Raw genomic sequence first — 21254 nt, forward strand, 5'->3', positions numbered from 1 at the left:
TAGGATTTGAGGAAAATTGCAAAGTAATTAAGGCCTTATTGAAATAACTTGGTGCTAGAGGGATAATACATGGGAAATGTTTAGATATACAGATTGCCATGTCTGAAGGGTATATATCCAAAAATCCATGCAATTTAACTAGTTTATCAAGTTATTGCTAGTTGTTTTCTTAGGTCAACAGACAATTAGAAAAGTGTTTTGAGGATTTTAAAGGAATCAAATCCATTGCATATCTGTATCCAAGAAAAAGTTGATCCAAGTCATTTGTTCAATAAGTCTTAGCATGAGGGCTTTGGAACCTCTCATTTGGTTTGTACACTGCAATAAAATTCCATCCTTCATATGTAAAGTATTATTACTAATGGAAGATATCAGCCCACAAGCCCTAACAATGATAAAACTAATATTATGGACGTGTTATTTAAGTTCAGCAAGATTAACTGGACAACTTATATGGGTTCCTGTAACCTGTGATTCTATGATCACTTGTGCCCATTATAATTACAGTAGTTATATGTTTAATGCTTACTATGTACTGGATTCTTTATATCTCCTATCTGATTTGATATTAACTACATTTATAAGAATTCTGATTTCTATTTTATAGGTTAAGAGAGATTAAATGGCTTGTTCAAGATCACACAGCTCATAAGAGGCCTGTGCCTCTTAGACTTTCTGCCATCTCTAGTTGACTCTGGAACCTTGCTCTTGACTTTAAACCACACCATGCTCTGTTTTCTGTACTGCCTCCCACAGAGATTCTTACTTCCATGGAATCCCAGCACAATCCTTGGCCTTCTGTTTTTCTTGTACACTCTCACTTTCAGTACTTTATAGCGTGTTTAGGAGAATAAAAGTGGTCTGAAGAATATGACTCATTTAAGTACATGATAAGGCATGATGACATGAGTTCTTCAAAACTCAGTAATTCTGGTATGATTACACTTAGGGTTGTTGTGAACAATAACTATACTCTTCTCTCATAGTAATGGATCCTCAAGGGTTGATTGGAAAGCAATATTTGATATGCTGTGACACCTGCATGCCACCTCCTTATTCTCTGAAAATAAACATCCCATCTTTCTTCTCAAAAGAAATAAATAACTATTGCCATATTTGTTATTTTTCATAAAACACAGATGCCTCATTTTAGTTCTTTTTTTAAAGATTTTATTTATTTATTCGTGAGAGACACACACAGAGAGGCAGAGACAGAGGGAGAAGGAGGCTCCTCACAGGGAGCCTGATGCAGGACTCGGAACTCAATCCTCCGACCCAGGATCACGCCCTGAGCCATAGGCAGACGCTCAACCACTGAGCTACCCAGGTGTACCTCATTTTAGTTCTTAAAAGAATCTTAAAGATCAGGATAACCTTGTTCATTTTAAAGACAAGGCCCAGAAGAGTTGTAACAATACAGGTGTATTCGTGTGCACCCGCATCAAGTAAGCACAGCTACACTATGGTTCCTATTCATTCATATATTCCTCTATTCATTGATTCCATAAATACTATTGATCACAGACTGTCATACATTGTGTGAATTCCTTAGGAGTCATTGTCTCATTCCTTAAACACTAGAGCTCAGGGAATGGATGGTGACAAGAAAGCAAATAATATGAAATCTAGGCAGAAGTGGTAGGCAAGAAAGTATAGGATACATGGGGAGTATACTAGAGGGGCATCTTACCCACCTAGAGAAGGTTATCTCAAAGCCAGACTTGAAGAATGAGTGGAAGGTAGTCAGGAATGACAATAGCAAATTTGTGTGTCCCCATTCCCATTAATGTTAACTGACACAGAGAAGAGGAAATAATCATTCCAGGCTTCCAACCTTGAGAGATGTGCAGAAAGCATTGCTTGTCTACTGAGAATGTGGATTCTGGCAAAAAGAAATCTCTTGAAAGGGATAGTAGGAGTTGGATCATTAATTTTGAAATGAAAGGAATCCAGGTGAGAAAAGCTTCATAGACTTCTATCAGGTGGTAACTCTGACAAGAGTGCATGTTTTCTAAAGGAAGTGTTACTTTTGAGATAGGGGACACCATCCCAGTTTTAGCAAGTGGAGTAAGATCTTTTGCTAAGTCTAATTTCTCAGGATTCACAGCAGTCAAAAGTAAGAGTGAGACCCTCACAATGGGAGGCACAAGTTACCTTCACTAACAGCTAGTCTCCCGTCCTTGGTACATTTTTCCATGGTGAATGTGCTGGTTATTTGCACATTTACTCCACCTCCAGATACATTCTCTTCACCCAGCAGGCTTATTCTTACCACTGTTACCACCTGAACTCCCTTTCTTTCTGGCCTCTGATTTAATTCAGTGAAAGAAAAATATTGTTAGGTGATCAGAGAGTGGGAAGAGAAAGTGTTCGGAATGTCCTCCCGCCCCACTCTCATACAGCCTTTGCACGTCTGTGTTCCTCTGTGAGCAGCATCTGCTGGGCAAAATTTCCTCCACAGCTCTGGTTCGCACTGGGCCTCAGGAACACTATTTCTTCCCACTACCCCATCAGCCTTAGGTTAACAATGGTTTCCTGGAGTTATTCGTCTCTCATGCTTCCACATCTGCTGTTTTCTCCTTACCACCATCCATGCCTCTGTAGCTAGTCCATCATTAAAATCTCTATTTTCTGCCAGGCCCCTGATTGATACAGTGACTCAACTAAGTTAATTCTGCTTTCTATTTTATTTTGAGGAGTGGGAACATGTAATTCTCAGCACAAGATGCCCAATGGTCATGAAGATTTTACACAAAGCAGTATATTTATAATCTGAATCAGAATCAGTTTTGATCTTCCAGAAGAGAAGAGAAGCAGACTGCAGCTCTAGTCCCAGGTGCTGTAACAGGTATAAAGAGTTAGCTTTTGCAACAATACCATGCAGTGCATTGCACCCATTTTATAGATTATTATAGGGTTGGAGAAAGTTAGAAAATTTGCTTAGTATCACACATATCTCATAAATAATAGGCCTGGATTTGAAATTGCCTCTGATTCCAAAGCCTGTGTTCTTTTACTTGAGCTGTTCCCACCTAATTTATAGACAGACTCTTCTGATTTGAAATACTCCTTGGTTTCACTCTATGTAATTACCTACATCTGGATATTTCTCGGTCTCCTCAAGTTAAAATCTCTTACTCTTGCTCTCATTCTCATTCTCATTCTCATTTTTTTCTCTGCCCCAATGTCCCAACCCACCAAGGAATTCGGGGTTCTATTTGTTCCAGGAGCTCAGAAACTCAGAAAGCCACTCAACTATCCCTTTCACCAAACTCGCCATACACAAGAAGTTACAAAATGTAGAGTGGTTCCAGCATGCCATGAATTCTGAAATGAGATTGGAAAACTATAGGTCCTCAACGAAGACAATAAAAAAGATTGTTAGACAAATAAAACCTGTGGAAATTTGTTGCCAACAGGTCTACACTATAAGAAAGGAAAAAAAAAATTCTTCAAATGGATGATGCCAAATGGAAACTCAAATCTGTAGGAAGGGCTGATGAGCATTAGGTTTGGTAAATACATGGGTAATTTTTTCAATTTCTACATAATTTCTTTATAAATCTATACAGTGCTTAAAGCAAAATTTACAAAAATAGTTTGGGAATTTAAAACATAAGTAGAAATACATAATAATAACACAGGGAATAGTATAAATGGGGTTATACTTTTGGATAGTTCTTATAGATTATGACGTTACAAATGTTTATTATAATATCTATACCTATACCTATAGCTACCATAATAGCAACCTGTAAAAAGATTGCTCAAAGGGTTATTACTAGCTGGTAGAAAAGAATAACATAGTGGAACTGAGATTATTACCCTCTTAGAAGGCAAGGAGGGCCAGTAAGGTTATCTTCCAGATTGAGGAGGTCCTCGAAGACTGAAAAATGAAGCAAGCCACTCCATACTCTCTTTACACAGAGTCTTATTTAGGGTAATTTATTGAGGGGAGGGTCTGTGAGACAGAAAATCCAGCCAGTACACATCTATTCTCTTCTCCCCATTCCCAGTCACATTAGGAATATAATCTCCAGCAATTATAGAGTGAGGGGCACGATGGTGTGGCCATGGGGTAATTATCTAAAGTGGGTCCGTCTGTGCACCAGAGAATCTCTAATAGTTATTTAAGTGGCCCATTTTGTATACCACCATAGGGAAAATCAGAACAAGCCTTCCCTCATTTCAGTAAGGGTGAACATTACCTTCCATGGGACCTAGAACATGTAGCCCCGAGGGAGGTCATTGTGTGAACATGAACAATATGGAGGGCCAAAGATAGAGTCAGTATTGTCAACATTCCTACATACTGTTAGAAAGTCCTATTTGCAAGGGTGGCCCTTGGCTTGTTTTGGATTTGGATTTGGCTGGGATTCCCACTGTTGCCTAAATGTGAAAACAAGGTTTATGCTAAACACTTGTCTTTCTTCTGGGAATCTGGAATTTTGGTGCACTCAAAGCAGAAGGGGATCCCAGTAAAACCCTTGGGTATTGAGACTCTAAAGAACTTCTGTGGTAGACAATATTTCACATGTATTGTCACATTTTATTGATGAAAGAATTAAATGCCTTTTATGTGACTCTACTGAGAGAGGACTTGCCCTATTTCCTTCAGACTTCACTCTGTATGTCTTTTGCCCTTACTGAGCTTATGTTGTATCACTTCACTGTAATAAATCATAGCTATGAATAATGACTATATGGTAAGTCCTATGAGTTTTCCTAGTAAATCGCAAAACCTAGGGTGATCTTGTGGACTTCCAATACAACTAATAAGGCAACAGTGAAATAAAATGGAAAAAAAAGCTTGATTAATATAAAAGAAAACTGAAAGGAAGAATAACTGACTAAAAGTTCATAGGAAAAATATTAAACAAATAGCAAGATTATATACTTAAACCCAATATCCATAATTAAATATAAATGGAATAAATACTTCATTAAAATGGATTAAAAATTTCTGGAGCTATATTTTTTTCTCATAGTGAATTTTTCAGTGTGGCACAAAACATGTTTACTAGTGTCTTAAACTTCTCTGTAATAAGAAGCCAAAAATGGATACGCCTGTGTTCAGTAATGTTTCATTACTTTATCTTATCTAGAACTAATCTAGATATTCAATGACAATCCATAATTTTAGTTAGCAAAACTCTCAAGTTTAAGGTTCTAAAATCCATCTAACTCACTTGTTGTAAACATTTACATTACCATGAAGTAAGTCAGACTGAAAAAGAAATACTATATGATCTTGCTCATATGTGAAATCTAAAAATAAAAAAAAAATCCTAATTCATAGAAACAGAAAGAATGGTGGTTGCCAGGGCCTGAGAGGTAGAGAAATGGGGAGATGTTGGCCAAAACATGTAAACTTCCAGTTACAAGATGAATAAGTTCCAGGAACATAATTTACATCATGGTAATTATATTTAACAGTACTGCATTATATATGTGACCATAGATCTTAAATATCCTCCCCATACACAAAACACTATAATTATGTGAAATGATAGATTGTTAACTATATTGGAATTGTATCTTAATAAGTCAATTATATCTCAATAAACCTGGGGGGATGAGGTTAAAAAATATTTAGAGATATACTCTTGTGAGGCAAATTGTGCATTAACTAATATAGCAGAATTTATTGTCATTTTATTTTTAATTAACTATTCCAATTCATCTGCTATAAAAGTCTTAATATTTTAACTTTCTAGTGAACCAGCATAGTTGATCAGCCAAATATTTAGATTAAGTCTCCTTTTTATGATCCTGAATTTTGAATAGTCATTGAAAATGATTTGTATAGGAAGTAGCAATACTATAAACCTCTAAAGTAGCATAAGTGGAGGTATAACCAATGCCTAGATTCATGTGTTTCTGTGTTTACCATGAGTGCTTGCATTCAAGAAAATTACTCACATTTCCTATTCTTTCACACTTTGTTATATATTTAGATAGTACACATGTTAAGAAAGAAACAAAATTGTTACCAATTTTTAATTGACAATCACCAAATATTAATTGAGAACTTATCATATTCCAGCCCCTGTATTAGCCTGTATACCAAGTGTTGAAGAAACAGATTCTTAGAATCTTGGTCAAAGCCATCAGCCTTATAATTAAGACCAAACTAATCCTAGACTATATAGTTAAGATTGTTCATTTGAAGAAGAAGGGTGGCAAGAAGATGATAAAAAAAATTCTGGAATACGAAGCTATATAAAAGAATGAGGGGAGGTTGGAGGGGGAAGTGAAGTTAGAGAAATACCATTGAAGCAGAACTGGAAATCCTACAACACAGCTGTCAATCATCACTTACGACAAGACAAGAAGGCACAGTTGTTACAGGATTCAATAATTCTGTTCATGTGAAACTTTACAGAGTTATAAATCTGAGTCACCAGAGCCCCAATACTAAGAGAGACATACTTAAGATATGGTCATTGTACTTTAGACAGTGTAACCAGGGATGGTGGACTCTGTCTGAAGTAGCCAGTTGTCTGCTCAAGCATGACTCCAGCCTGCCAGCCATAATGTTGTTTTTGTCATTGTTTGCTATTGACAATATACTTAGACTCCCTTATATTACAGAAAATGATGCTCAGTATCAAGTATTCTTTCACATGCTCGAAGTCGGGCATTAAGTCACCAGATAATAGATATTGCAATTTGTTTTTATTCCAAAGTTTTCAGTACTCCAGGCCCAGTGGCAGCTACTGGTTAGAGACACCTTGAATTTAGGAAAAAGATAGCTGCGGTTTTGAATACATCTTCACCATTTGACACAGTGGGAGTTTAACAACACAACTCCCACTCTGAGAATGCACCCTGGGGTGGAGTCTATGTACCCTAAGCAGAAGCCAAACTGTTAGCATAGAATTATAAAATGTTCTGTGGATGTGGTTAATATGAATAGATCTCTATATAAAGTCGAATTCTATTTTAATATTGTGCCTGTGGGTAAAATTCACTTCAAGAACGTCTTATGATTGTCCTCCAAGCAGGCAAATGAAAATTATGTTCTATTCTTCATAAAGCTGACAAGAGAAGAACGTGTCTCTGAGCCATAGACTATGAACAAAAGCAGGATTGAATATGACTGCCAACCTGCCTGTCTTTTGAGAGACTGACACTGCTGATGCTCAGAGTTTAAAAATCAAATCTGAGAGATGACATACAGATGAATAAATCAGCATATCTTAATACCTCTTTAATTCAGCACCCTGGGCCCCATTTCCTCTTCAAAGAAATAAAACCTAGATCATTTACTTCGATAGGCTTTAAGGGTTGTAATCGTTCATTTAAAATCTAAAAGAGGTCTCTTGTTAAATATTAATATGTGGTGATAATGGAGAGAATTATGCCTGTTTAACAAACTCCAAGCAGTGCTATAAGCAGGAAGGTATTCAATAGATGGTTTTGATTAGGGTGATAATAATGAGTTGTCTATTTTGTAGATGAAAATGAAGAGTCAAACAAGTTAGCCTTGGCTATTATTTCTACACTGGTAAACATTTAGATTTTTCTATATTATCATTAAAATGTGGATAATTACCAGTTCTTTCTAGGCTCATGAATTGTCTTAGAAATGTTCTCAAAAAGTTTAACGTTATTAAAAAGCTTAATGTTATTACCGACAACCACCTTATCTCCTAGAGAAAGTAAACAGATTAGTAAAGTTTCTGAAAGTGTTCAGAGCTCTTCAGAAAAATTTGCTCTGAGTATGTAAATGCAATGAGTTTACATAAGTGATTCCAAAAACGAGACGATAAACGAATAGGCAAGGCTCACATGTCTTTGACCAATTTATAATTCGTAAAGTCAGATTCTATCATAATTCAAGTCCTCAGAGCTATTCATTTGACTCAGTTGTTGGTAGAGCCTAGGAGATTCATTCAAGTGTTAAAATTGCTGGTAGGTTATAATGAGCTGAAGCACCAGAGTAAACTATTCATAACTTAGCATCATACCACCACAGACACCCCGAGACATCACACTGATGTATTTTACCAGGATTCACATCCCTTACAGAGATTGTGTGCTAATAGCACATGTTGCAAACCTATCCTCATATCACAGAATGAGAGCCATCAGCCTGATTCAACCCCCTGAGAAAACCAGATGATTGACTCACTCGGCACATTGCATAGATAGCCTTTTTTTTTTTTTTTGCTTCATTTTGTTTTCATTTGTCCAGTCTACATTCAGTAAGAGCACTCTCTCTTTCCTTTGAAAAAATATTCTACTTTCCCATTGTGTTCAGTCTTGGTGGAATTCATCATTATAGAGCCTCTTCCCCTACGTGCCCTGGGCATGTGATCTAAGCTCAGCCACTCAGCCTCTCTTTCTTAATAATGAAATATTTGAGAAAAGTGTTCTTTCTAAAATCTGATTATATAGCCTTTCCTTGAATTGTTTTGGTCATTCCATTTCTTCCCAATAAAGTTCTATTTTGTTTAAATTAATAGGATCTATTTTTGTTGCTTACAGCCAAAGAACCTAGACACACAAAGCCACAGACCTTTATTGTTGGTAGAGACCTTAATGGAAAAAAAAACAAACAAACAAGTGTAGGAAGCCCAAGAAACTGTGGAAATGCAGGGGATATGATGTGAGATGAATCTACAAGCCACAGTATTAGGCTGGCACACAATCCTTAGAAATAATGAAGGAGAGAGCCTGAGATTGGTATAGTAACATGCGCATTGGAGCAAGAGGCAATAAACCTAAGTTAAATTCACTTATTTCATAGATAAGGACATGGAAACTCAGAAGTTATTTACTGTAGAGCCAGCACGACAATTGAGATGTCCTGAATTCCAATTCCAATTCACTATATTTTGCACTATTTATGTCATATTCTAACTTCCTCTAAATTTTGCTTTCTCACTTTTTAGGCTTTTGATGTATACTAAATTTATGGCTGCTTCCAGAATTAGACTATGTACTCTGAGTAATCAAATATATTTTCCAAAAACTGAGCTTAAAATTGAACATAAGAAATTGGAATACTCTTCTCTCTGACTTGCACTTCCACCCTCTGAGCTAGACACCTTTGCATCCCATTCATTTTCAATTTCATTCTCACATTTCAGTTTTTTCTTACTTTTAGACTTTTCCATTTTATCTCTGCCTGTCCCAAAGGAAATGATTGATCCTGGAAAAAGTAACCTGGCCTTCTGACTGATGAAGTTAAGCCTATGACTCATAAAGTCAGACTTGCTGGCAAAGAAGGCAGGAATAAAACAGATTAGACAAGATACTGGACATTTATTTTAGTTTCGTATCTGAACTGAAAATCAGATCTAACCAGAGCCAAGAGGTGCTTATGGAATATCTAGCATGTTCCTGGCACTGTTCTAGGCTTCCTGAGAAGTAGAAGAACAAGAACTATTCTTCAAAGAAATAAAAGCTTTTTATAAGAAAACCTTGACTACATGCTAACAACAAAAGACACCATATAAGTAAGAGGTAAATTGTATTTGACATACCATAGTGCTATATTCTCTCTGAGAAAGTACTTTTTTTATCTGTTGGTCATAAAAACCTCAGTCATGAAATGAAAACCATTAAAAATTAAAGTTGGCCATACTCCAGTGCATATGAATTCCCATTTGGAATAAAAAAAAAACTCTAAAGCCAAATAGAAATCATGAAAGCTCCATGTCTAATTTCCTTCTAAGAAACCCAAAGCCATTTAGAGATAATCTTTCATTTTTCCAGTCCATTCCTCTGAGAGAATTGAGGTAAAATTCTGAATTCATACTTTTCCCCCCTCAGAATATAAATGGGAGAGATTGTGACTTTTAAAATGTTTGACAAAGTGTAATGTTTGAAGGGCCATAGAGGAATTTTAGTACAAAAATTAGAACATTAGTACTTTCTTCTAATATGGCTGAGAACCCATTTTTCTCCAAGTAGAATGGTAAAACTGAAGGAAGATCACTCCCAGAGCAAATTTGTCCATTTTGCCCAATCACAGACATGTAATTTTAGCAGGAATAAAAGCCAGTACAGCAGTAGGCAACAAAAGTTAGCAAACAACCAAACACATCTAGTGTCTAATATTGATTTCACTATTTGCTACTTGTGTAATCTTGGACAAATTATTTAATTTCCACATCCATTAAATTAGGAGATCCATTTTGGGTAGTATAGTAGACTAAATATAATGAAGACTCATTCAGCTAACATAGTGGATAACACATATATTTGAAATCTTTATACAGTGTATTGTACTAGTGATAAGAAACTTTCTGAGGCAGAAAACAAGGTGAAAGAGACAACTTTTCCTTGTGGTCACTTGACGAACCTTTGGTTTTGAGTTTTGCTTTTGTTTCTACCAAAATTCTAGGTGAAGGAGGAAAGCCCATGGCCCACCGTAAGTGGGGAGTTTAATCAGAAAAGGTGCATAAAAATTGCATCGTCTTTATTCTGAGCCATAAAATATCTCAAAAAGTTCAAAATATTGGTACCTATGTTTAGTTATAAAAATGGGACACACATATCCATAATTACAATTTGTTCACAGTAAATGTAAAATATACTTCCAAATAATTCATGTATAGGTTGTATGTATACCCAGCTCTGTCTAAAATTACCCTGGTCTGTATCTCTTCGTATAATTAATAATAGTACATACTTTCATTCTCAAATATGTCCTAATTTAGACAATAGGGTATATGATCATCCTTCTGAAGACTCAAGAAAAAAAATCATAAATTTTTAAATACTTAGAATAATAAAGACCTATTTACATACGGGAAATTGTGAGATACAATAAAAGTGATAATTAGAAGAACACCATCATGGCCTTAAATTCTTATAACAGAAGCAGAAGAAAGGTTAAAATTTAAGAAGCCAAGAAATGCCACTCCTAGCTATATTCTCTAGGCAGTATATTCGCTATTGAAATTTTCAAAGGGACAATTCTGATTTTATTCTATTTTTAAAGTGTACAACTTGATGATTTATGTATATGTGGTGAAATATTCACCGCAATCTAGCTAATTCACATATATATTACCTCACATGGCTACCATTTATATATATTTGTTTTATGGTAATAGGACCCAAGATTAACCTCTTAGCAAATTTCAAGTATATAGTATTGATACCTATCATCACTATTTTATACATTAGATCTCTGAAACTTATTTGTGTTGCATAAATGAAAATTTGTATTCCTTAAATAACATCTCATTTCCTATCACCACACCCCTCATAACCATCATCCTATTCTTCGCTCCTATGACTATTTGAAACCCCCACAATAAGTGAAATCATACCGTATTTCTCTTTCTGTGTCTGACTTATTTAATTTAGCACAAAGCCTTCCAGATCCACTTATGTTGTTGCAAAAGGCAGTATTATTTATTAAGGCTTGAAAATACTATATATATATATATATATATATATATATATATATATATATATATTCCGTTTGTGTCTGTATTTTGTATCCAGTCACTTGTCAATGAATAGGTTGTTTTCATATGTTGGCTATAGTCTATAATGCTAACATAGGAATATACATACCTCTCTGAGATGGTGATTTTGATTCCTCTGGATAAATACCCAAAAGTAAGATTGCTGGATCATACAGTAGTTCTATTTTTAATTTGAGGGGAGGTGGGAAGATTTCCATACTATTTTCCATAATGGCTGTATCAGTTCACCTCATCAATAGTATACCAGAGTTCTTTCTCTCTGAATCCTCACCAATACTTATCATTAGTTTTTTTCTTTTTTTAATAATAGCTATTCTAACACAAGTGAGGTGATATTTCATAATGTTTTTGATCCAAATTTCCCTGATGACTAATGATTAGTGATGTTGGTCTCTTTTTCATATACTTGTTGCCATTTGTGTATCTTCTTTAGAAAAATGTCTATTCAAGCTTATTTGAGGGTTTTTGCTATTGAGTTGCAGGAGTTCCATATAGATATTGAACATTAACTCCTCCCTCATCCAGTATATTGTTTGCAAATATTTTCTCCCATTCCATAGGTTGCCTTTTCTACTCTGTTGTTTCCTTTGCTGTTTCCTTTAGTTTGGCATAGTCCCACTCATCAATTTTTGTTTTTGTTGCTTAATGCTTCTGATGTCATTTCAAAAAATAGAACTTTGCCAAGCCAATGTCACGGAACTTTTGCCCTATGTTTTCTTCTTGGAGTTTTATGATTTTAAGTCTTCTTTTTGTCTTTCAATTTGGGGATAATTTCCATATATTATGTAAGATAAGGGTCAAACTTTATTCTTTTATATCTAGATATCCAGATTCCCCAGTATCATTTATTGAAGAGATCATCTTTGTACCATTATGTATCCTTTAGCTCCCTTGTCAAAGATTAATTGGCTGTACAAGCATGAGATTAATTCTGGGCTCTTTATAATGTTTTATTGGTCCATATTTCTGTACTTATTCCAGTACTATTCTCTTTTAATTATGATACCTTTGTAATATATCTTGAAATCAGGAAGTATGATCTCTTCAGTTTGTTCTTCTTGCTTATAAATGTTTTGGTTATACAGTGTCCTTTGTGGTTCCTTTTTTTTATTGTTTTTCTATTTCTATAGAGATGTCATTGGAATTTTGATAAGAATTACATGGGATAAGTAGATAATTTGGGTAGTATGAATATTGCAACAATATTAATTCCTTCAATCTATGAGCATAAGATATCTTTTTATTGATTTGTGTCTTTTTTCATTTCTTCCAACAGTGTTTTATACTTATCAGTGTGCACATGTTTACCTCCTTGGCTAAATCTATTCCAAAGTATTTTGTCCTTCTTTGATGCTATCATAAATGGGATTGTTTTCTTAATTTTCTTTTTGAATAATTTGTTGTAAGTGCATGGAAACAACATAGAAACTGGCATCTGCAGGTTGATTGTTATACTGCTACCTTACTGAATTTGTTTATTCTGACATTTTTTGGTGGAGTCTTTATGGCTTTCTATATATAAAATCATGTCATCTACAAACATATTTTACTTATTTCTTTCCAAACTGAATGATTTTGGTTCTTTACATGCCTACTCGCTCTGGGTAGGACCTCTGTGTTGAGTAGAAGTGGTGAGGATGAGCATTCTTGTCATGGAACTGATCTTAGATGAAAAGTTTTAAGTTTTTCAATATTGAATGTGATGTTGCCTGTAAGCTTCTAAAACATCCCTTACCTATAACTTGTTGTATATGACTTTTATAACATTGAGGTACATTCCTTTTATGCCTTATTTTTTGAGTTTTTAACATATAAGGATGTTGAATTTTGTCAGTTTTTCTACATCCATTGCAATGATCATGTGATGTGTATACTTCATTTCTGTTAATGTGGTATATCACACTTACTGATTTGTGTATGGTGAACCATCTTTGTATCCCAGGAATAAATCCCATTGATCATGGTACAGTTCTTTTAATGTGCTCTTGAATTTGGTTTATTAGTATTTTGTTGAAAGTTTTTACATCTATGTTCATCGAAGATATTGGCCTGTATTTTACTCTTTTTTTTTTCTGTATTTTACTCTTGTGGAGTCTTGTCTGGCTTTGGTGTTGGGATAGTGGTGGTCTTAAAAATTATCTTGGTAGTGTTCCCTCCTTTCCAGTTTTTCAAATGAATTTGAGAAGGACTGGTATTAATTCTTCTAAATGTTTAATAGATTCACCACTGCAGCTGTCTGGTCTCATGGTTTTGTTTTGTTTTGTTTTTTTAAGTTCTCGATTGCTAATTCAATGTCTTTACTAGTAATAGGTCTGTTCGTATTTTCTAATTTTTCATGACTTTGTCGTAGTAAGTCATAAGCACTTAGGAACTTATCCATTTCTTCTAGGATATCTCATTTGTTGATAATTATTTATAATAGCCTCATTTTATCCTTTGTATTTCTGCAGTATAAGTTGTACTACCTCCTCTTTCATTTATAACTTTGTTTGGGTGATTATTCTCTTTTTTAAAGATTTTAATTATTTATTTGAGAGAAACAGAGCATGTTGAGGGAGAGGCAGAAAGAAAGGGAGAAGCAGGCTTCACTCAGCTGGGAACCTGGTGCAAGGCTTGATCCCAGGAGCCTGGGATCATGACCTGAGCTGAAGGTAGATGCTTAACCTACTGAGCCATGCAGGTGCCATTTGGGTTATTCTTTTTGTAGTGATGTCTTATTAAAGGTAATAATTCTGTTAATTCTGTTAATTTTGTTAATTCTGTTTGTATTTCCAAAAACTAGCTCATATTTTTATTAATAATTTCTATTGTTTTTCTACTCTCTATTTCATTTATTTCTGCTATAATACATATTATTTCCTTTTTCAGCAGACTTTAAGCTTAGTTTGTTTCTCAAGTTTCTTACGTGTAAAGTTAGATTATTCATTTGAGATCTTTCTTACTGCATTTACCACAAAAACTTCTCTTTTAGACTACTTTTGCTGCATTCCATAAGTCTTGGTATGTTGTGTTTACATTTTCATTAGTTTCAAGATATATTTTTATTTCTTATCTGTACTATTCTCTTTTTTATATGTGTGTATAATTATCTTCTTATTGAGATATCATTGACCTACAACATCATATTAGTTTCAGTCATACAACAGAATGATTTGATATTTGTATATATCACAAACAGTCCCCACAATAACTCTAGTTAACATCCATTACTATATACAGTTTAAAAACGTTTTTCTTGGGATGAGAACTTTTAAGATTTATTCTTTTGTATTTCCCTTTTTTATATTTCCTTTTTGATACCTTCTTTGACTAATTGATTATTCAAAAGTATGTTATTTAAGTTTGTATTTATTAATTTCGTATTATTTCTCCTGTTAATGACTTCTAGTGTTATACCATTCTGGTTGAAAAAGATATATGAACTTATAATTATCCTCTTAAATTTATTAAGACTTTTTGCCTAACATATGATCTATTCCTTGATTGCTTGAGAAGAATGTATATTCTACTGCGTACACGCCATAGACCCCTCAAATAGCCAGAACCTCCTCCATTATCAACATTACTCACCAGAATGGTACTTGTGTTGCCAAAGATGAAACTACATTAAGACCTCTTACATCATCAAAAAAACATAGTTTACCTTTTTTTTTTTTTCCATGTGGAGAGTAGTCAAAGAACGCAATCTTGATTTAGAAAAGGGGTTGAGAAAACAGAGCAGTGGATGGATAGATGGCTGCTCTTGAGGACATAAAATATATTAAAATATGGGCCTTGCAGTAGTCTGTGGGCAGACATCAAGGGGCTTTTTGTTTGTCTACTTTTATTTGGAAAAGTAATTGTGCAACATGGAATTTTCTAATGCAAATGGAAGAAAGATGAAATTACAAAGAAGAAGTGATGCATGGCTAGACTACAAGAAGAAGGGATTTGAACTTGAGTAGGCAAATGAGAGATGCAGTGAGAAGTAAGAACAGCTGCCTTTGAAAATAAAATAATAGCTAACCACTCTTGCCTAACCTGCCTCCTACCTCCTTCCCTTTCTGACTAACTGGAAGGTCTTTGTTTCCAAACATTCGAGGGGTGGGGGGTTCACCATTGGTGTTATTTGCTCTAAGGGTTTGAACAAATGTATAATGATATATCCATTGTTAAAATGTCATGCAGGATAATTTTACTACCCTAAAATTCCTCTGTCCTCTCCCTATTCATCCCTTCCCCATCTCTACCCCTGTCTACTACTGATTTTATTGTCTCCATAGTTTTGACTCTTCCATAACATAATAGTTGATATCATACAATATGTAGCCTTTTCAGATTGGTTTCTTTTCTCAGTAATTTGTATTTTAATTTCCTCCATGTCTTCTCATAGCCTAAGAACTTTTTTTTGAGCTCTTAATAATATTTTATACCTGCATATACTACAGTTTATTTGGTTATTCACATTCTGTAGGATGTTTTGGTTGCTTCTACATTTTGGCAATGATAAATAAATATGTCAAAGACATTTATGTGTAGGTTTTTGGGTAGACACAAGTTTTCAAGTCCTTTAGGTAAGTATCAAGAAACATGATTGCTAGATAAGTTTCTTTTTATGGTTTCTGTCTCTTTGTTGAAGTTCCATTTTATTTATGTGTTGTTTTCTTGATTTTCTTTAGTTTTCTTTGTTCCTCGTAGCTGAGTTTAAGACAATTATTTTGATATCTTTGTTAAGCAATCTATAGATCTCTTTTTCTTTGGGATCAGACACTGGAGGTTTATTTTGTTCCTTTGTGGTGTTATATTCCTTGATTCCCTCATGTTCCTTGAAATCTTGTGTTGCTCTCTTCACATTTGAAGATTGTTTTGGCAATGATAAATAAATGATGTCAAAAAACAATTATGTGTAGGTTTTTGGGTAGGCACAAGTTTTCAAGTCCTTTGGGTAAGTATCAAGAAACATGATTGCTAGATCATGTGGTAAAAGTATATTTATATAGAAATAAATCAAGCAAGAAATCATCAAACTGTCTTCTACAGTGGCTGTATCAATTTTCATTCCCATCAGCAACGTATGAGTGTCATGATTTCTTCATATCCTCACCAGCGATCTGTATCTATATTAAGCTAAACAGGAGTTCATATTGTCTATATCTCTAATTCATCTTCTCCCTCTACTTATCTGTAATCTTTCACTTCAAGTGAGAAATATCTGGCTCCCACCATAACTGTACATTTGCTTAATTATTCAGTTTCAGTGTACATATATAGTGGTTTCAAAATTGTTAACCTGTACCACCATGAGAGACAACTTTACAGAGGACAGTGCTTATGTGCAGTTTTTTTTTACTTTAGTTATGCAGAGTACATTCATTTCCAGAACTAATTAAGTTCTGCTCCTTTTTCTTTTACATCATTCAGCGAAGTTATTTCATACATGTATCATAGTTACATTATTTGCTCACATTCTGTTTTCCATCACAAGATCTGTGAACTTCCTGAATGAGTTTTAAAAATTTCTATAGATTAAGGTTTGCTTTTGGTGCTGTCGAACTCTTTGGGTTTTAACAAATATGCAATGTCATACATCCATCATTACAGTATCACAGTGAATAGTTTTGCCCATAAAAAAAAAATCACCTGTGCTTCACCCATTCAATCCTCCCTCCCAACCCTTGAGTCCTGGCACATACTTGTCTGTTCACTGTGTCTCTAAGTTTTCCTTTTTACAGAATATCAGATAATATCAGGAATCATTCAGTATATAGCCTTTACAGATAGACTTTTACCACTTAGTAAAATTCATTTAAAATTATCCATGTCTTCATGTGATATGAGAGTTCTTTTTTCTTTTATCATGGAATAGTATTCTGTGTAGATGACCACAGTTTGTTCATCCACACACCTATTAAGGGACATTTTGGTTGCTTCCAGTTTTTAAGGATATGAATAAAACTGCTATAAACATGCATATGCAGGTTTTTGTGTGGAGATCAATTTTTAAATCACTTGGTGATTAATTAAATCACCAAGTGATTAATTAATTAAATCACTAGGTGCTCAATTATCAGATTATATGGGAAGATACTAGAGATCTACACATAAAACTAAATTACCAACCTTCAAGGAACTGCTCATCTGATAGTGGAGGAAAGCATGTAAAGCAACAGTTAAGAAACACTACAGGGAGAACTAAAGCATGCTGTGGAAACCCTGGAGAAAGGTAAAGATCTTTATTCCATTAAAATCATAACTTGTCTGTAGTATTTGGTATAAAAAGGGGGAAGGAAAAGCCAAACTTGTTTAGGAAAATTGTTAAATTTCATTTAGTTATGGAATTCCACAGAGAGGGACACCTGGGTGGCTCATCGGTTGAGCTTCTGCCTTCAGTTTAGGACGTAATCCTGGGATTCAGGATCTAGTACCACATCGGGCTCCCTGCATGGAGCCTGCTTCTTCCTCTGCCTGTGTCTCTGCCTCTCTCTCTCTCTCTGTGTCTCTCAGGAATAAATAAGTAAAAATCTTTTTAAAAATCATGAATTCCAAAGAGTGCTAAAAATCTAAATATGAATGAAATTAATAACATTCAACAAGGGTAGGATAAACAAAAATTCAATTTTTACATATATAATTTTTTTATTTTACATTTTTCAGGGATTTTATTTATTTATTCCTGAGAGACACACAGAGAGAGGCAGAGATACAGGCAGAGAGAGAAGCAGATTCCATGCAGGGAGCATGATGTGGGACTCAATACTGGGACCCCAGGATCACGTCTTGAGCCTAAGGCAGATGCTCAGCCACTGAGCCACCCAGGCATCCCTTACATTTTGTTTTCTATAATATGTACTCAGACTAGATACCTGGATAATAAAATGTTTGAAACTGTATTCTAAAAATATCATTTTTCAGTTCCTATAGTATCATTTTCATTTTATTGATTTTATAAGGAGTATGCATTGCTCACTTATATAAACAGCAGTTTTTATATTCAAGATTTCTAAATGTGTGTATTTTTTGAAGTTTAAACAATTACATATATTATGCAATTTTCAAATACACACAGGTACACTGTTGGTGCATCTGGCTTACTGTTTGAATGGACAGATGGATTAGAAATGCAATCCAATGTTGAAAATACTCTGAAGAAAGTACAGAAGAACAAAAGGAAAGTATGGGAGCCTAATGAAGTTTCAACAGTAGAATGGTCAAAGCATATATTCTGGAGCTAATCAGAATATTTAAATTGGCAATATAGTGTTGTGAAACTAACTCAGTTTTAGAGTTACACCTCAGTTCAGAATCTGCTCTGCTAGTGTATAAGCTTGGACATGTTACCCTGAGCTTCACCTGTAAATTGGAATAGGAGCTGAAATATGTAGAGTACTTATTATGGGCCAGGCACAAATCAAGCATTTTACTTGGATTAGCTTTTATTAACCCTAGGATCAGCTCTACAAAATACATGCTAATATTTTCCTCACTGTGTAGATGAGGGCCATGCCCTATAGAAAAAGATCAAGAGACTTGGCCAAGTATACAAAACTGGTAGGTGGTTGCATGGGCATCTGGACATAACTCTAGTTCTAACCCGCTTCAAAGCTTGTTGGGTTTTCTCCATAATCTGAGCTCTTCTCATGCCTTAGAGAATTCCATAGTCTTTGAGCAAATCTTGGTGGAGTTCCCTGCATATATCATGGATCTTTCTGTCATCCCAAAGACTGATGAGAGGAGAGTTCACATTCCAGCTAGGTTCACACAAAATAAACACATAGAACCACAGTTCTATCCATTTCTCCTCTCCTCATTCTCCCTCTCTTCCCATGACATCTCCTTCTCTTCAGTAAAGCAATTACTTTTCCTACCAGAAAAGAATACCTTTAACACCCTTCTCACAAGAACCACTTTTTCGATCAGAAAACAGCATTAGACCAAGGAAGATGTGAAAAAAAAAATGAGGACACATTCAAAAACCAGAACACGAACCTTAAGAGGGAGCAATTTATGATTAACAACAGGTATTTAGTAAACTAGATTGGGGAGACACAAATTTCCTACAATAATGCAGAGGTAGTAAGCAAAAATATTCTTCAAACAGTATGACCCAATCACTGAAGTGGCCATCCCAATGCAACTGTATGTTCTAAGAGAGCAACATATGACATAAATAAGATCACTAGCCTCTGAAGAACTCTAGATGAGAGCTACAGACCAGACCACTACAGAAATATGTGCTTGGCTAAAGGTTTTACACATTTCTGGCAAAGAGGAATTGGAAGCTTACATAGCCCATACTCCTACTCTGTTGTTGCAACTCCTCAAAACAAGCCTTATTATGCAAGTGTATAGCTAGAAAATGAAAGAAGTGAGATTTGACTCAGGTATGCTCTACACCAAATACGTGGTTCTTTCTATTACCCCTTGTTGTGGCTCTTCATTTACTCTTTTAGTAGTCTTTATAAAGTGTTGGATTAAGAATTCTCCAGGTGTTGTTATAAATATCTAGGCTGTGTGTACCCTAACTAACTATTATAATAAAAATACTGTGCCCAGAGTAGGCAATGCAAGTAGGAAATGCTTATAAAAGATCATTTCCAGAGGTAGTTCTTATTGCAAAGGCCTCTGTCTGTCTCTCTAAATTTACCCTTCACTTACTCTGTATAAATATTCTGCAGCAGTTAGGCTGTGTAACATTTTTTAAATACTGTAATCTATAATTTTGTTCATGCTTTTCCCTTTATTCATAATGTTCATTTTCTTGCATTCTTCTTGTTCATCTCCTCCTCTGCCACTCCCAGATATAGTGATCATATATCTTTGGTACTCTTTATCTGCATTGTCCATATAACAGAAAACATAAACCCCTTTTCATTGATATTTGCCGTTTTAAAATATGTGTTGCTCTGGCTCCTCAATTAGATTGCCTATCTCTGCAGAGTAATCTTATATTTCTTACTTTTTCCAGTATATTCCTTGTGTCTGGTTCTCAACAAGCCTTCAATTAATGTCAGAGGTTGAGGATAGTGAGAGATGATGATACTAGTGATGATGACTACAATATGTATGTTGAGTAATATTTTAAAAACTGACCTGTTCATGTAATTGGATAATATGAATGAAAATAAAAATATTACGCTAACATTGAATTTTTGTTAGATGCTAAGCACCATTCTTATTTCTTTCCCAAACCCTATAAGTACTGTTAATCTTCCCATTTTAATGAGTGTAGAGAAACTAAAGAACTTTTCCAAGGTCACACACAATAAGTAGCAGTGCCAAACTCTGGTCTCTCTGGCCCCCAAATCTTTCTTCCACAAAGAGGTGAGGTATCATCAGAGCTGAAAAGCCTCCAAGAGAAGACCGGCTGGGGGCATCAGGGCCCAGCCTTGGTGTGATGGACCAACAACTGCCATCTGGCAGTACAATTGCTTTTGAGAGCCTGTAGTCATTGGGATTCAAATTGATATTTTGAAGGCATTGTAGCTTTTCAACCAATCTTCTGTTAACACCTCAATACATATGCCGATTTAGCTCTGGAAGTGTACTCAGGCACAACTTAATTTCATAAAATACCTTGCTCCTGGTAATTGTAGCCCTTTGCAAAATAACAAGTCAGATCCAGAGGGTAGGAAAGGATATGATTTTCTCAGAATTCTTGTAAAGAAAGATATGATTAACAAATATAAAACATTGTTTTTAAAAAATGTTCTACTCTTGATTCCAAATTATCCTTCTTCCAAGATGATGGAAGCTTTGTCCTTTCTTCTTTGTCACCAGAAATCTCCAGCAACTTTTTGACCAGGAGAAATGTCAGTTTGAGAT

General features: G+C 34.9%; 1 long non-coding RNA gene across 2 annotated transcripts in view; it reads right to left on the reverse strand.

Annotated features, from left to right (window-relative positions):
- Positions 1-2700: 2700 nt before the first annotated feature.
- LOC140608180 (uncharacterized) overlaps positions 2701-21254 on the reverse strand; it is a 54372-nt gene continuing 35818 nt past the window's right edge. For both annotated transcript variants that reach the window (XR_012010201.1, XR_012010199.1), the window contains one exon: positions 2701-2839. This is a non-coding gene — a long non-coding RNA (uncharacterized lncRNA). The remainder of the gene's footprint in view (positions 2840-21254) is intronic.

Source organism: Canis lupus, chromosome 17 (assembly GCF_048164855.1).
Source record: "Canis lupus baileyi chromosome 17, mCanLup2.hap1, whole genome shotgun sequence".
Lineage (NCBI taxonomy): Eukaryota > Metazoa > Chordata > Mammalia > Carnivora > Canidae > Canis > Canis lupus.